This window comes from Mustela lutreola, chromosome 7 (assembly GCF_030435805.1).
Source record: "Mustela lutreola isolate mMusLut2 chromosome 7, mMusLut2.pri, whole genome shotgun sequence".
NCBI classification, from domain to species: domain Eukaryota; kingdom Metazoa; phylum Chordata; class Mammalia; order Carnivora; family Mustelidae; genus Mustela; species Mustela lutreola.
This window is the reverse complement of record NC_081296.1, coordinates 64,479,096-64,496,120: the sequence shown is the minus strand read 5'-3', so window position 1 is coordinate 64,496,120 and position 17,025 is coordinate 64,479,096. Positions and strand designations below refer to the sequence as shown.

The following is a 17,025-nucleotide window of genomic DNA, read 5'->3' as shown; positions in this document are numbered from 1 at the left end:
GGAGACATATTTCTTCTGCTCACTTCAGTTGTCCTTACTTTACTTTGGCAAAGTCTTCTCTGGTATTTTTATAAATGAGCCTGATTTTGAGGCTCATAGCCAGGCAAGGCTCTAGAACCTCATTTTAGATCAGTTTTCAAATACAGAATCAAGTATACTATTTTCCTTATGTCCTTACTTATTTTTAGTGACTATTTCTGTACAGTCTTTAGGCTCATAAAATCTTTGAATTTCTTTTCAGAAGACTTCTCAGAATAGCTTTCTCTAAAGCAGAAACTTGAACTAAATTGAAATGTGAAGCGAAAAGAGAGAGAGAGAAAATGTACCAGTAGTTAATGTTGTCATTATTTAATATCTAGTAAACTGTGGTAGTTTAAATTGATAAAAAGTAATGTATTTTCTTTTGAAACTAAATCTTTCTAAATTTATTGCATAATTGCTATTACAACAGCAATAACGAACTAAAAATGAAAGTTCATCCAGGATCTCACTTCAGCAAAAGCCTGTATTTTTTCCAAGTTTTCTTCTATTTTTTTTTTTTTTTTTTTTTTTTTGCCTGTTAACAAATCGTCTTTTATAGTTATCGTAGAATAGATATATTTTGCCTTTTCATGAACTTCTCCCAGGTTGCTACATAATTTCTATAATTATATTTTTAATTGCTGCATAAAATTCTGTTGAGTTGATAATATTCATAATCTACTTCATCATACCTTTCTTACCATACTATTTATCTTTTTGCATACCTATCTCCTCTTGAACGCCAGGAGGGTACCTATATTAACTTTTTAGAGCTGTCATGAGAGGTACTACCACAGACTGGGTGGCTTAAACAACAGAAATTTATTTTCTCACAATTCTGGAGGCTATGAATCCTGAACAAAGTGCTGGCAAGGGTGTTTCTCCTGAGGCCTCTTTTCTTGGCTTAGATGGCTCTTTTCTCTCTCTGTCCTCACTTGGTCATCCCTCTGTGTGTGTCTGTGTCCTAATCTCCTCTTATAAGGACACCAGTCGTATAGGATTAGGGTCCAACCTAATGACCTCATTTAAAGTTAATTACTTCTTTAAAGACCCTGTCTCCAAATAAAGTCACATTCCGAGGTATTAGGTATTTAGATTTCAACATATGAATATTGGAGGGGGGCACAAATCAATCTATGTGAAGTCTTAACTGGGACCAAATTTATGAATGTTCAGGTTGTTCTCCCTCTCCCTAAATAACAACACTTGAAAGAACACATATGTATAGTCATTGTCTTTTTTCAGGTATAAAAGAATATCAAACTGTATTTTTACCAGTTTTGAATGTCTTTTCATTAGTGTATCAGTCAACGACTTTTTATTTTACAGATGAGGAAAATAAAGACAGGAGAGATTAAATGTCTTATTGGAATTAAAAAAAGATTTTAAGAAATCTGCCAAACCTGAGGCCACACCTCTCAACATTTTCTGGTTCATTCCTCTGTAAACCTAGGAAAATATAATAGGAAGAGGACATTTCCTCAATTATACACCTGGTATTAGGGACTAGCAGGTGTTCAGGGTGTCTCACCTGCTAGTGACATGATTTTTGTTTTCACTGAGGTCATTTCAGAGGTAACCACACTTGATCTCTGCTTTAATAACTTTTTGCTTTACTTTAAATTTGCTTCTGTAGTTCGCAGTTAGGAAGCAATTACTAAATGGAGGATTCCTAAAAGGGATAACTAGAGCCTCTGCAACCTGACTTGTAGAAATGTTACACTGAAATCTAGTGTAATTTTATACTCCCTTCTCGTTTCTTCTATGTTCTGTCTGCCATGTACTGGGAACAACTTTAAACTTGCTGATTGCTCCCCTTTGATCATTATAGAGAAGTCTTTCGTACATTGAGATGTTAGGATATCTTTAACTTAACAGAAGTAATATGCTGGAATATTTATACTATGAATGCCTTATATTTAGCTTAACTTTGGCTATATAGTTCTTCATTCTTCATTTATTTAGCAGATATTTTTCTGAGTACCTAGGTAGATAACAGGGTATCCCAAAGAGGACTCAAATACTCAGTTGCATGAGGCACTACAGTGTGATAAATGTTATAGTGGAGACAGCTAAAAATTGCTTTGGGATTCTGATGGGGAGCATCTCACTTTATGAGTTAGGGAATCTTCAAAGGAAAGGTGCATTTTGGATTGAGTCCTGTAGGAAGGGAGTAACTTTATAGAGAATTGGAAAAGATCCTCTAAGAGGAGGCAATAACAGGTTAAAAGGCACAGTATGCTCAGTGAGTGGTGAAAATTCACTGTAGTTTCTGTCTGAAGTAGCACATTCCAGTGTGTGGTACATGAATTATTAGTTGTGTAACTGATAGTTTTATGTGGGTGGAACATGGAGATAACATTTTTGATTTTAAAAATAAATTTTAAGTAGTAATAGTTAAATATTTAGTAAAGCTACAAAGTAGTACACTAAAACTTGATTTAGAAACATTGCTTTAAATGAGAATAGATTTATTGGGTAAAAACTACTTGGTTTAAAGAAAAATATTAAGTAGACAGTTGTTCTGCAGAAAGAGGAATGTAGCAAACATTGTGAAGGTAGAATGTGAGTGACTAAAGTTTGGGAATGAATGCTCTAAGAATGTATGTGGCATTGCAGGAAAGGGATAGTGAGGTCAGCTGAGGAGCCCTGCATAGTTGCTCAGGATGTTGGGCTTCATCTGGAGGCACCTCCAGAGACATTAGAGACTCTTACGTAAAAGAGTGACATGGTCATTGTATTTGAGAAAGATAATTCTGGAGCGGTGAAGGATGGATGGGAGGAAGAAGGCCCCAGTGCTTTCCATACTGTACATCAGGATCAGACATCTCAGGGGAGATATTTTACTTTGTTTCTATTTGGGATGGAAACTCAGGTTTTTATCATGCATTTTTTTTCCCCTGCTGGAAATTGTATATTGGAGTTTTTTCCCCTTTATATTATTTTCTGTTTGGCTTATAAAGGTGATATTAAATCTTCTTGGTGAATAGAGTTTTATCACACCTGTAATGAGAGGGTTTTTGTCCATAACTCCTCACTGTAACTCATAGCCATTGCTTTGAATATCTGCAGTCTGTAGATGGTTTGGCCTCTCCTTGTTTATTCACATTGTTTTCACTGGGGCTAATTCTTCTTCCCATAAATGGAAATGTGATGATCCTGAGAATTTTCTGGTTGCTTTCAGTCACAAAATGATGTTTCAGTTCAGTAATCAAAGGATCCAGTAACAAATCATAATAACAACTCTGCCTTTGGTGTGGAGTGGAGGTTTCTGCCCTCTTGCCGCTGAAGCCTACTGTGGGTAGAAAGACTGTACTGGGAATGGGCTTGTTGACTTAATCTCTTTCCACAGGGAGCATATCTACCTCTCCTTTCCACCAATTTGGCTACAATTCAGGCCAAGTAAAAGAGGAAAGGAGACTTTAAAGTCCATACTTGACTAATTCTGTTAGGCACCGGCACCCTGTCTCATGGGGCCTACTCAAAGTTTAGACCTGATGCTCTCTCTTGTGGATGTTCTTAAGAAGTTGTTGGAGGTTGCCTAACCACTCTTATGACATAATTGGAAACTCTAGCTCTTACCTGGACAATTGCATGCATGTCTAATTGAGTCATTCATTAGCATCTTCTTCAGCCACTCAGACTTTTGTCATCCTGCCAGCTTCTCTTTGTTGATCACTTGCTCTCCTGGGTGACTGGGACTGGCTATATAATTTGTAGAACATAGTGAACCGAGTTCACTTTGTGTAGAACTCTGAGAATATAGGGCCATATCTCAAAATTTAAGAATTTTAAGACAGTGACAGAACATGTCCATGGAGCTGGCCTTGCAGGTGGCTCTCATGAATGAGACCTAAGACAATTTGGTGCAGGCAGACATACTCACATATTCTTTGTCTAAATAGGATCTGGAACACAGGGCAGCTCCCACTTGTTTAGTCTGCTGTCAAAGCAGTTAGCTAACCTGTATCATGCCCTTAGATTTTCTAGATGACTCTCTGAGAGTGCTCTCCAGTATTCTCTGTGTATTCGAGGACACCTAGGAAGATTTCCTAATAGGCTCCTGAAAACCCTTTTCTTGCATTCATTTCCTATCATTGGTAAAGTAAATCCCCACAAACTTTGTGGCTTACCACAATACAAATTTAATATTGTGTAGTCCTAGAGGCAGAAGTCTGACATGGCTCTCAATGGTTAAAATCAAGGTGTTGGCAAGGCTACTTTCCTCTGGAGGCTCTGGGGAAGAATTTCTTTTCTTGCCTTTTCCAGCTTCTGAAGGCCATCTACATTCCTAGGCTCATGGCCCCTTCTTTCTTCTGGAAAGCCAGAGGTGTAGAATCGTGAAATCTCTCTGATTTTCTGACCTTTGCTTCTGTGATCACATTGTCTGCTCTCACTCTGACCTTCTTGCCTCCCTCTTACAAGGTCCTTGATTAATAATTTCTGGTCCAGGATAATATCGCCATTTCAAGATCCTTAAACACGGGCGCCTGGGTGGCTCAGTGGGTTAAGCCGCTGCCTTCAGCTCAGGTCATGATCTCAGGGTCCTGGGATCAAGTCCCACATCCGGCTCTCTGCTCAGCAGGGGGCCTGCTTTCTTTCCTCACTCTCTGTGATCTCTTCCCTTCCTCTCTCCTACTGTGATCTCTCTCTGTCAAATAAATAAATAAAATCTTAAAAAAAAAAAAAAGATCCTTAAACACATCTGCAAAGACCAGTTGTTATGTGAGGTAACATACCCACAGAGGATGGGGACATGGGTGTGTTTGGGGGAGGGGGTCATCATTCAGCCTACCTCACTTATCTTGAGGCAAAGAGAGAAGCAGCCCTCCCATCCTTCCCTTTGAATTCACATCTCACTAGGCTAGGGGAGTTCTATACCCCACTGTGGTTATAGACACAGCACAGCGCAGCGCTCTGAAGGAATCTTTCCTCCAATCTTGGCTCTAAATTAGTTCTAAAAGTAGGTGAAGAGATTAAGAATCATCTAAGAAGTTCTCCAGGTAAACTATTTATACTCCAGTCCTTACTTCAGGGTCTGTTTCAAGTTCATTTTTTTGTCTTATGCTTTCCTGATTTTACTGTTAAAATATTCCAGTTCCAATTAGTATATCAACACTGGCCCTTACAGAAAGTGTTAGAATAGCATCTAAGTAGGAAAACAATAATGTAACATTACATTTTTTGAGTTAAATGAGTCATTTCCCCTTGATGAAAAGTTAATTTAGAAAGTTCTGGAAAGTGATTCTTTTCTTCTGTGCCCTGCTTTGAGTCCTGATACCTTGCAGTTTCCACACTTACATGATTTAGAATAAAATCTCAAATGTTATTTCAAGAACAAGTTTTTTTTTTTTCTTCTTCCTTTTCAAAATGGGATAGTCGAGTGGATAGCTCTGTGTGACCTGTTTGACTTTTTCCTCCATAGCCTGACAGCTCCAAGATTCAGTTCTTTGCCAGTCTGCAGAATCACTCCCCTCACTGATCTTAGGAATCTAACTCATGTAGAATCTAGCCAGTCCCCATTCCTGTTTTCTCTGACTTTGTACTGCAGCTTGGTATCTGAGCTAGTACCTCATTCCCAAGACCAGTGTCCTATTTTATTCCTTAGTTTTAGGGTTTGGAATTCTGTCACAAGCCTACCTGGGAACACAGTACTGATTTATCCTGCAATTAGACTATTTTTGTTGGAACCTGATGCACGGATCTCTGACCCTAAATTCTTCCTCAAAGCTGGGCCAATCCAAAGTTTCCAACAGTTCTCCAAGGTTCTGCCTGCCCTAGTGCTCAGGTCTCTATAGTCTGCCTGCTTACTGGATTTACCGCTATTACCATTGGTTGGGTTTCCTTGGTTCACCTGCCTTGTCCCCCTCCTTTGTCTCTATACCGGCTCTCTAGATCTTAATGCTTTTTGTACAACCATCCTCTGCTTTGCTGCCAAATCAGAATCTTAATAGCTGTCCTTTCCAGAATTTTTGTTTTACTCCTGTTTCAGCAGCTTCTCTTCCTGTGGAATATGCTACTGTGGATGGAATGCTTGTTATAATAATATTAATGTATAAATTGGGTTTTATTATGAAAGTGAAAAATGAGATTTTATAATGAGGATGTAGTTTGAAAATTCTATGCATGGGATATAGTTTGGTGCCAAACACATAAAGCATTTTTGGGAGCTGTTTCACAGATAACATAGTGTTCTCGAAGAGTGAGTTGTGCTATAGTTCAGGAGAGAGGGTGATCATCTTTAAATTCGATCTTTTTCTTCTGGTACTCATTGATTTTTGTTTGGGTCCTTGTCATTTCGTAGACCTTTTTCCTATAAAAATGTAAATAAACAAAAATAAAGTGAATGTTTTCTTAAGCTGATTTTAGTTTTTAACAAAACATCTCTGAGGTCAAATTCAAGATAATTTCAGAATTCTAAACAGGTTTTATAACCTCTATTGGCAAGGGCTCTGTATTTGCAGAATCCATAAAGCTTTTAAGGTATAGTTGATATTGAAACAATAATGACCCTGGAACAGGATATTTCCTGGAGATTAATGACCAGCTGGGAGGGGTTGATGGCCTGAGGTGTAGTTGAGGGCCATTAACCTCAGACAGTCATTAAAGCCCAGGAAATGTCCTATGTCTAGGTCGTTATTGTTATTATAAATTGAAAATGGAAAAAAGAAACAGGCATACAGATGATCTGAAGGGCGCCTCCATTTCCAATGGTTTGAACAGGGAGCGTTCTAGGAGAATTTATTCCCCTGTCCATTAGCCAACCAATCTCTCTGAATCCTCTGTCACATTGCCCTTCAAGTGATGGGTCTTTGTGCTGGAAACCCCTGAATTCTCTAGACACCTGAGTAGAGAAAACAGTTCCCTTGTTGTAGCTACCTTTGCTCAGAGTGACTGGATTAAACAGATAGTAATGGTGATTAGCTTTGCTCCTGGTCTTAATTGTACCCTACATTGCCTTCCACTTGCTTACCATGGGATCAGCTGTTTTCTTCTCTATTTAGCTGCAATAAACTTTCCACAGTTAAATTTTTAAGCCCTTGAATATGTTGTCTGTGCTTATTTCCCAGGTTGCTGAGGGCTGAAAGTGCACGTTATTTGCTTTGCAGTTGTGCTGTCTTTAGTCAAGCTACATAGGCATCCTAGTCCAAGTCCTTATTAAATTTCTGAAGAGTACTATAATTCAAAGATATCTTCAATTCCCAACCAAGAAGCGATGCTTAGTTTTGAATGCAGTAAGTTTCAGCTTTTATACTAATCCTATGGTGGCAAATTCACCCTCCTTTTTTTTTTTTTTTCCCAAACAAAATATTCAAAATGGAGAAGTTACCGCTTTAGGGTTTCCACTTATGTTCCATAACAAATAGTTGGATATGAAATACTCAGCTGGAATATTCTGAAACAACTTGCCAAATTTATTTTATTTGTTGGCTGTAAGAAATTTCATGTAAGATTTACCACCCCATCACCCCCCAAAATCAGAGCAGTATGACCTGAAGATCATTAGGCTACCATTTCATTTAGTCGGTAGTCACAATGTTTGATTCATGTGTTGGATCAGCTCAAATTCACTGATGACTGTAAAAAAATGAAGAAAATAAATAAAGAAAAACTCAAAGTATTTCCCTTGATAACACTGGTCAGGAATATCAGCTTTATAGAAGAATAGCATTTCACTGGATGGTGCTAGGCTGCCAATATTGTTATGAATTTTATAAATATACAGCCCATTCTCAAAAGGCTCTTTTTCTCCCTGTAGTGGTACCTGAAATTCCTGTTGCTTATGACTTTGGCCTAAGATATTGAAAGTCCCAGTTAAAATACAAATGCTAACTTTTCAACCATTGATATTTACTTTAAGTTGTTAAATCTTCCAAACCACAAGTAGCCTGGGGATTCAACAGAATCAAAATGGTAAGCCATTTTGATTCTGTTGAATCCCCAGGCTATATCTATATATCTATATCTATATATAATTTATTATTATAAATAATAAAGGGAAGTATCATAAAAGTATTCTTTTTTCAAATCCCTGTCCATGTAATCTATGAAATTCCTTTTCTTGGCAGGATCTTCAGAGTAATTCACATTCTCTTTGATGTTCCTGAAAGTCTTCCTGTTCCACCATTCCTTCTCATTTTAACAGGTTTTTATCAAACGTGTTTTTTTGTGCTAGTCTGTGCTCTGTTGCTTTCTAAAATCTCTTTATGCTGACATTTCTGGTGAGGTGGGCTGATTTTCATGCAGGCTGCAGGATTTGTTGTTGCCTTATGGTGGCACAACCCAGGAAATGAATGTCATCGTGTAGCGTTGTTAGTGTTACTCTGGTGAAATGTGGAAGGATGCTCTTCCCACCAGCTACAACTGTTTTTGTTTATTTGTTTTTGTTTTAACAATCTGATTTGAGTTTTTATTTATTTCATAATCTGCCTGTTGATTTCCTAATTTATTTTAATTTAATAGTTCTCTTTCCCACCCCTTTGACTTCCTATATTGCCCCTTCTAGTGGGATTTGGTGCAAGTTATTATGGAGATAGTACAAATGATGTCGTCCATGGTGACCTATAAAATCACCCCCTGGCCCTCTACTGTTGTCTAATTCTAGGTATCTTGAATCTGCCTTTGGGATGAATCTCCTCCATATTTCACACTGCCGAAAAGTTCCAGGGATCTCTCTCTGAGTGGTTATGTAACCACATTTCTACTCCACCAGTCAATTCTTATTTATGAAGGCCCTACAGTCATCCTGGGTAGTATACACAGAAGCACCCTGCTGTATCTGAACCCTTGCATTGCAGAGGAGAGACTAGAGACGCTTTGAGGATTCTGACTTCAGATTGTTTTTTCAAGTATTTTTATTTATTTTATTGTGCTTCTCTAAGGGATACCAAAAGGTGTAAGTTTCCTGAGTGCGCAACCACAGTATAATCAAGACAAGGGAGAGAAAATGAGACATCAAATGATGACAATCTGGCTGCCCTTATTCTATAAGAAGATGAGGGCATGGGAATAGAGAACTCTATTTGTTAGCGAGTTTCAATTTATTTGGGTATACATTTCTAATTTACTGCTCTTCTTCACTATATTATGGTGTAATTATGTTTTGTAGTACTTCATTGTAAGTAATTAATAACAGGTACCTTAGTAATATGTTGGCTGGGTTGCAGAAGGTTTCAGTCACTTTTAATTATTAGAGTAGTCTTGTATTGTTTCAAAATCTTAATTTTAAACTAAATTCAAAGCTTTTAACCCCCTTCATTCTACACAGAATTGACTTCTCCTTATTCTAGCTTCTGGCCAGGAGTTTTTTAATCATGTTTAGCAAGGTAGAAGGAAGGAAACAAGGGTAAATTCTTCCTATTTAACTGCCTGTGATGAGGTTGAGTTCTCTGACTGGTTAGTAGTCCTCATTTATTTGGTTCAAGGTAATCATTACTGTGTTTTGGGGGCAGGCATGTTGTTGGTCCTCTCATATGTAGGTTCTTCGGAGGGTTTCCAAAGTCCTTCCCTTCCTAATGTATAGTTCTTGATGTGTTTCTACTTCCTTTTTTAGTATATGTGCTGCCAAAGCGAGCACGTGTTCCTACTTCCTTAATCCCTCCAAAAGTTGTCAAAAACTGAGGTCCCTTTCCTGTCGGTCAGTCTGCTTGATGAAGTCTGGAAAGACAGCTAGAATTCAGCAACTTTTCTCTTGTCTGTTGACCCTTTGGAAGGTCATCCATCTGTGACATGTCACACAATGGGGCAGATAGCTTCACAGCTCCCCTTTCTTCCACCATGCTCTCCAGTTCTCTATGGTTCAGGTAGCCCTGGTATGCTGGCCAAACAGACTGCCAACTGAAAAATAAATCGCCCAGCTTCCCTTTCTGTAGACATCTTCTGTTCCTAACACAGATTGCTTTTGAACCCATTTTCCGTGGTTTTAGGTAACAAGATAATCTACTTCCATTCTCCCTCTTGGAATAGTGTCTCTTTAATAGGCTACTCTCCTCATTACCCTCAAGCTTCTCTTTTTACACTGCCCAGGGAGAGGTGGTAATGCTTGGTAGTAATGCTTGTTCAAAACTGAGGTCTGTTAGTAAGCCCTGTAAGGATATTCTACGTATCAGAATACGGGGGTCTTAGCATGTTTTAGTGTTTAGCTTGGTATTAGATGCAGTTCTGTGGAACCTAGAAAATTCCCGGTTGATGACCTGTTTCAATCCAGAAAAGCATTTTATGAAATAAGATCACTTTTGCTGTTCCTCCCCTCAAGGAATGAAATCAGAGTCAGATAACCAAAGGTGAGGTGAATAATATGAACGATTTGGGGGAGATTTGCTGGCTCAGAAAGGGTGCAACTTGCCAGATATCCTACAAAGAGTCCAGAGGGATGAGACTCGTTTTAAGGACAGCTGGTACAATATATCAACAGTTAACAGAGAAAACAAAAGTCACATTCTGCTCCTGTTGGCTCTGAGAACCTGATCTCTCTCCTGGAATGAGCAGAACTGAAAATATGAAAATAGAATTAAGTTTCAGAGGAGTGGAGCAGAGAACACTGATGTGCTTTGAGTTCAGGTCTTCAGGCTCTGATACATTATACTCCAGGATGCCAGCCAGAACCAACAAATGGGATTTCTGATTACATTTGGTCATCACTAAGAGTACTTGATTTTTTTCTGTTATTGTTGTCTCACTTTTTTCTTCTCAAAGTACAATGAGAATTCACAGAGAAAATGACCCCTCCCCCGAAAAAAATCAAATGGAGGAAAAAAAGAAAAAGAAGGAAGGGAAAAGGATTTTGAAAACTGTAGCCTAGTAATTTTGATGTTACTATTAGCACAATTTTTGACTGGACTAGTAAGTAGATGGTTTATGAACAGTTATCAAGAGAAAGTGATCACTGAAAGCAGCATGAGTTTGAGAAGAACATTAGCTGGACTGATCAGATCTATTTTCCCTTTTTTTAGACGAGTAATTCAGAGTAAAGTTGAAATATAATGTATTCTAAATTCCATAAGGTGTCTTAACCATTCTCTCATTGCATTTTTCAAAGGTATGATGGGGAAGTGTGGGCAGATTGTTGTTTGTATAGGTGGATTCAGAGTTCTTTGAGAAAAAGCTCATTCACTTAACAAATAATTTTGAATCCTTGTTGTATTCTAGGCAATGTGTGTAGCCCTCAAGATAAGAGACTAGAGAATTGACACTTATTAAGTGTCTGCTGTGTGCACTTATCCTAGGTGCCTGTCCATGGGATCTTTTTTACTTGTCCGAGAGGTGGGCTTCATTATCTCTATTTTCTATATCAGACAAGAACACAGCTAAGTAATCCAAGTCTCCTGCAGCATTATAAAAATCATCCCTTCACCACAGTGTAAGATTTAAATGCATCTGCACAAGGGTGCACACTATATAAAAGGAATAAGGTTGCTGCTGCCCTGCCAAGCACTTCTGGTCCCTACCCAGGTCCGACTGCAATGCTGGTGGTCCCAATGGTTCTATCAAAATAAATCGTGTTTGAAAAATAAAGCATTTAAGAAGACAAGTCACAATGCCTCAGAACCATATCTCCAACTCAAACTTTATCTATTTAAATGTATTATTTGCCTTTCACTAATAAACCTTTATTTTACTTGTTATAACTGAGCAATAAATCTTCTGCACTGAAGTATCTTCCTTGCCCAATTAATCCAAAGGGGGAAAAAAAACTGAAATGATTAGTAAAGAAAAATGTAGGGGCTAACACACCCTTTTAATATGTTTTTAAATATTTTTAAGGTTTAAAAGTGTTTCAAGTTTGTAGTTCCTAGTAGGAAAAACATTATCTGAATGAATACCTTAATGGCAAACCATTGTAGAATGTTTCAGTTGCATAGGGAGCAAAGGGGTAGGCATTCTCTTCTCAGCACCCCAGCTTTCTTCATGAGAAGGTCAGAGGTACACTGGTTTGTATTTTTGTAACATCCATTAGGTGATTGAAGTTGCTTTTCCTTCAGCCGGGGCTTTATTTGTCAGAAGGGCATTATGCTTGACTTCCAAATTTGGCTGACAGTTTTCTGATGAGATTCATAACCTTTGGGTTGTTTTAGTATTTTGACATATTCGCTGGGTTCTGGGCCACCTCCTGGAAGGCCACCATAACTTCTGGACCCTGCATGGCTGCAAGAACTTCTGGATCACTAAAAATTTCATTGAGCCCAGGCATTCCTGCCATTCCAGGCATCCCTCCAGGAAAATTACCAGGCATTCCCCCAGGAAAGCCACCTGGGGAAGAGCTATACTGAGCTCCTGATTGTTGTCTGGCTTCTTCCTCCCTCTTGGGCTCTCTCTTGTTCTTCCCGAGCCTTCTTAACGCTTTCTATTCTTTCTTTGATCTCTCACTCTTCACGTTTTTGGTCATACTTTCTCTCATGTTCAGCAATTTTCTGGGCCCTCGGTTGAACTTCTTTCAGCATTGCACTAGCGTCTTCATCATAATCCAGTTTACAAGCAAGGGCAAGATCATGTGCGGCTTCTTCCCAATGGCCAAGAAGTCTGTGTGCTTTCCCTCACCACTTATAAGGCTGAACTGAATCAGGATTTATTTCAATAGCTCTGTCATAGTCTCGAGTGGCAGCATTTGGCTTCTGTAATTTGATGAAGACACTGGCTCTCTTGGCATACAGAATGGCCAAGTGAGAACTTGGTTTGATGGCATCTGTGAACAAGTCAATGTCTTTCTGTAGTTCACCATCATTTAGGGCATCAATGACCACCACTTTTTTTATCACTTGCCTGATCCATCATTTCCTCATTTATCTCTACATTTTCATCTCCCATTTCTTGAGGGGCATCAATATCTGGTTCAATCACACCTTCATTTCCAATTTCTAGATCACTTTCCTCACTTCATGGTTCATCTGTCTTAATGTTTTCCTCTATCTGGTTTTTCTTCCTTGATACTGTCTTCTGATTTAGTTTTATGAGTGGCAGGTGGTACTTTACCCCCCATGTTTTCCACTCACTCCTGCAGGAAACGCGTTTCCTCAGTGCGCAGAATGCTTGGATCGTGCTTACACATTTTCATGAAGGCCCGAAGCTTGCTCACTATGTGGGGGTCCATGGTCCAGAGGCAGTGGGAGGCAGCAGGTGCGGCTGAGGTTGCGACCCAATTCCAGGTGCGGGTACTCTAAGTGTTGGAGTCTTAAAGTGTATGTTTGTCTCTGTGTATTTATATATGTCTTTCTTCAGTTTCTCCTTGCCCTCTCTGTGGGGGCTAATTTCAGATTTTGCCCAGGAAGCTCCTAAGGTTTTCAGCCAACAAAAGTATGTGTGCAGAATTATATTTCCACAAGAGTGCTTGAGGGTGCTCTTCTTATCTCATCTTTGCTTCTGTGCTGGATGATTATCACAATTTTGGGTAAATTTTTAGGTGAAAAATCATATCCAAAATATGCTTCAGTTTTACTTCTTTGATTACTAATGCAATATATTTAAATTTTTTCCTATTAGCCATTTTATCCTTTTATTAAATTTTTCACTTTTATGAGGTAGAACACCAATTTATATAAGTAATTTATATACTTTTTCATATACATATTTATATAATATACATATAATATCTACACGAGAAACCTCACCATAAAGGGGAATTGGGTAGGAAAAGAAATTTTAAAAGATCAGTACACTGGATGCCTGGGTGACTCAGTTGGTTAAGCATATGCCTTCAGCTCAGGTCATGATCCCAGGGTCCTGGGATTGAGTCCCACATTGGGCTCCCTGCTCCTTGGGGATCCTGCTTCTTCCTCTTCCTCTCTTTCTCTCTCTCTATCTCTATTTGTAATGAATAAATAAATAAAATCTTAAAAAAAAAGTTAAAAAAAGATGAGCACACTGTCAGCCCACAAACTATAGAGAGTTTTCAGGGTGACAATTGTGCCCCAACCCCCTTTTTTGTTTGCCCCCCAAAAAGCAAAGAGTATATATACTTCAAAAGAGTATAAAGTTCAAAGGCCATTCTTTTCATAAGCTATTGAAGATTTTCCAGCATTAACTGATACAAAGCATGATGAGACGGCATTTTTAGAGAGAGCAGCTTCAGACCCAGAAAAGGGTGATGAGGTGAGTTTATTTAATGTGGCAAAATCAGTGGCAAACACAATTTTCTTTTTTCTTTCAAGGAAGCAGGAATGCAAGTAAATGGTCACTTCAGCATAAGGGGAACATGATGATTCACTCAGTGAGTGGTTGGGAAAGAGCTAAAGATAGGATAGGGAGTTGGTCTCAGAGGTCTCACAATCTTAATTTGTTTGTTCACTTCTGAAAAAAAAAATAAAAAATAAAGTTTTTCAGAGATACCCTAAAGCTGAAAACCTGAAAGCTGAAAACCACACTCTCTTTTGGCTAACTCCTTCTGGAGTAACCTTTCTTTTTTTCCTTTTTTTTTTTTTTTTTTTTTTTAAGATTTTATTTATTTGAGAGAGAGAGAAAAAATAAGAAACATGAACAGGAGGAAGGGTAGAGAGAAGCAGGCTCCCTACTGAGCAGGGAGTTCGATGTGGGGCTCCATCCCAAGACCCTGAGATCATGATCTGAGCTGAAGGCAGACACTCAACAGACTGAACCACCCAGGCGCCCCTGGAATCCCCTTTCTAATTTGGCTGGTACACTGAACAGAGCAATGCAGTTTCCCTGAGTGGGTCTCTTTCTGGGCTCTGGTTCTCAATAGGGCAGGCCCCTACTACTTTCCCTCTTCTGTGGTGAGGGCAGTATGTGTTCAGCTGAAAAAGTTACTTTCTAAATGTGAGAAAGGGGTTAGACTGCTGCTTCAAAACTGTGGAATTATTTGGAATGTTTTACAAATGGTCGCTACATTGACAGCAACAAAAAAGGTAATTACAAAGTGTGTCCATCACAATATACTTTTTTAAAAAAGATTTTATTTATTTATTTATTTATTTGAGAGAGAAAGGGAGAGAGCGCATGGAGGGAGGGGCAGAGGGAGAGAGAGAATCTTAAGCAGACACCCTACTGAGCACGAGCCTGTCCTACGACTCCCAGGGCTAGATCTCACAACCTTAAGAACATGACTCTGAGATCATGACCTGAGCTGAAATTAAGAGTTGGACACGTAACTGACTGAGCCACCTAGGAGTCCCCATTACAACATACTTTTTTTTTTTTAAAGATTTTTATTTATTTATTTGACAGAGAGAGAGATCACAAGTAGGCAGAGAGGCAAGTAGAGAGAGAGGAAGGGAAGCAGGCTCCCTGCTGAGCAGAGAGCCCGATGTGGGGCTTGATCTCAGGACCCCGGGCTTGATCTCAGGACCCCATGACCTGAGCCGAAGGCAAAGGCTTAACCCACTGAGCCACTCAGGCGCCCCACTACACACTTTTAAAGACACTTCACATTGTGCTTACATTCTCTTAAATATTATTTCCAAAGATGCTCAGACTCCAGACCGACTGAAATCTTTAGGGAGAGGCAGAGATTGGTGAAGAAGACACAGGAGTTAGGGTGGGAAAAGCGCCAAAAGGAGAAAACAGCCTTTTTGTTAAAGATGAGCCATCAGTTTCAAGGCCAGTTTTGGGCAGGCTGGCCTCAGGCTGGAGCCAGTGTCCTTGGGGAGGAGCAGCTACAGGGTGGGGCTGGGGTGCTGTACATATCATTCAGTCAGGCAGAAGCTGATCTGGCATCCTTTGTGTACAAAGGTGCTTCTCTTTGGTGCATTTCTGCTTATCTTCCAAATCATCAGTTATCCTCTTTGGCTTGGGTACTGAGCTCTCCATAAACTCAGCATCAGCTCTGCCTGCTTGAATTTAACAGTGAGAATCTTTATTTCTTCTTCTTTGTCTCTCTTTTGAGAGTACTTTTCTTGTGCATCACTCAGCCACTTTAGGTTCCGGTCCGTCTATCTTATCTGCTTATCCACCTCCTGGCAATGGGAGTCTGCCAGCTCAGCTCATTCCTCTGTGCATTCCAGGTCCCCCTCAGTAATCACTAACTTCTGAGACACCCCTTCATACTTCTAGTCTGCTTCTTCTGCAGTGTGCTCAGCTTGTTTGAGTTGGATTTCCGGAGTTCCATCTTTTCTTCATCTTTTTAAGGCTCAGCTTTTGGTAAAAGCTTCATACCACTCTTAACTCTCATCAGCAACTTTCTCGGCTTCCTTCAGTTTTTGCAGGGCATGGTCCAGCTCCTCTTCGAGCTGGATGCTGTGTTTCAAGGAGACCACCTGAGCCTCAGCCTGCTCCTAGGCCCACCTTTCTCCTCCACCTCCTGCTACAGGTGCTCGGCCCTCTCCTCTGCCTCAATGGCTTGCACTGCAGAACCTGCAACTTGCACTTCACTGCTTCAGTGGTGGTGATCCCGGCCATGGTACCCCCTCCCAGTGCCAGCGCTCAGCTTCCTGCCTCCTCTGCTCAGAGCCACAGCCGCTTCTCTGTAATGCTTTTTGGTTATATGAGACAGAAAGCCACTTCAAACTAGCTTAACAAAAAATGGGTCTTTCCTGGCTCACTGATGGCTCCTGAGAACTGCCTTATGTATTGCTGAGTTCAGGGACTTAATAGCATCATCCAGACTCAGACTGTCTGTTTCTCAGCTTGGATGTCCCGGGGACTGATGTAATTCAGGAAGACTTTTTTTTCAGGAAGACATCGACAGAATGACGATGCAGAGATCCAGTCTTCTCAGTCACTCAGTGAAGGAAAGTTCTCTTTTCTAGTCACTGTAGTACAGTCTCTCAAATGATCTCACTGGGTGGACACAGCCAGGTGCCAATTCCTGAAACAGTCATCTGCCCAGGAATACTGGATGTGGGAATGGCCATATTTACCTTGTCCATCCACTTTTGGAGGGATAGAGTTAGTCTCAAATAAGTCAAGAGGGAGCACATTGTTAGCCCAAAGGAAACTGTTCTGCTAAAAAACAATCTAAAAAAATTAGATGTCTGTTCTAGTTTTAATTTTGCTCAAGCTGTTTTCTGATATAAAGACAGAGTATTATGTGGTCAAAGTTAAGTTTTCCTATAATTT

General features: G+C 39.6%; 2 pseudogenes; both read right to left on the bottom strand.

The window, feature by feature from the left end:
- Positions 1-12,091: 12,091 nt before the first annotated feature.
- Positions 12,092-13,108, bottom strand: LOC131837166 (hsc70-interacting protein-like; annotated as a pseudogene).
- Positions 13,109-15,657: 2,549 nt separating this feature from the next.
- On the bottom strand, positions 15,658-16,365 carry LOC131837164 (tropomyosin alpha-3 chain-like; annotated as a pseudogene).
- Positions 16,366-17,025: the final 660 nt, after the last annotated feature.